We start from the raw sequence: 1,078 nt of genomic DNA, 5'->3' as shown, positions 1-1,078 counted from the left end.
CTTTTAAATAGTTGGTTCACGAGTTACCTAGTTGAATTAACTAGTTGTTTAACGAGTTAGGTAGGAGACTTAACTTCTTGGCTGACGAGTTGGCCCACTGGTCAGCTCTGTTAACTCGTTGGATGGCTGGTGTGCTGAACTAACTAGTCGGTCTATTACTTGTCTGACTAGTTAGCTTGCCTAACTTGTCAGTGACTAGTTAGCTGAGCTAACTTGTCGGCTGATAAGTTAGCTGACTAGTCAGCCAATAGTTTAGCTGAATTTACTAGTTGACCAACTAGGTGGCCGACTGGTTAGCTGACTTAAATAGTCCTCCAGCAAGTGAGCCGAGAGGTGAGTGGACTTTGCTAATTGTCTGGTGAGTGAGCCGACAGGTCAACTGACTTAACTACTCGGCCGGTGAGTGAACCGAGTGGCCAGCTGACTTAACTAGTCAGCCAGCATGTGAGCTGATTGGACAGCTGATTTTAGTCAGCTTGCACGTGAGCCAACTTGTCAGAGTACTTAAATAGTCGGCCAGCTAGTGAACCGACCTGTGAGTCAACTTAACTAGTCAGATGACGAGTGATGCAATGAGCAAACTGCCTTAAGTAGTCAGGTGGCAAAAGAGCCGATAGGTGAGCTGATTTAACTAGTCAGCTGGTGAGCAAGTCGACTAGCTAGCTAACCTGTTGGCCTGTGAGCTAGCCAACAAGTTAGTTGAGCTGATGGCTGGCGAGTGAGCTGACTAGTTTGCTGACCGGTTGACAAGCAAGGGAGCCAACTAGTAAGCTGACATGATGGAAAGCGAGCGAGCCCACTAGTTAGATGACCAGCTAGCTGAGTTGATAGCTGACTAGTTAGCTAAATAATTAGCTGATTTGCTAGAGGATATAACTAGCTAGCTGACTAGCTAACTGGTTATGTAGCTGACATAACTAGATAGCAAACAAGCTATGTAGCTGTCTAGCTACTTGACTTAACGAGTTAGCTATCTGGCTAGTCAGTTGTCTATCTGACTTACCTATATGGTTGAGCAATAACTAGCTGACTAGCAAGCTGTATAGTTAGCTGATTTAACTAGATAGCTGAATAGTTA

Source organism: Carlito syrichta, unplaced genomic scaffold (genome assembly GCF_000164805.1).
Source record: "Carlito syrichta isolate Samal-C Ts95f unplaced genomic scaffold, Tarsius_syrichta-2.0.1 Scaffold32248, whole genome shotgun sequence".
Lineage (NCBI taxonomy): Eukaryota > Metazoa > Chordata > Mammalia > Primates > Tarsiidae > Carlito > Carlito syrichta.
The sequence above is the reverse complement of the archived record's forward strand: the minus strand, read 5'-3'. Positions refer to the sequence as shown.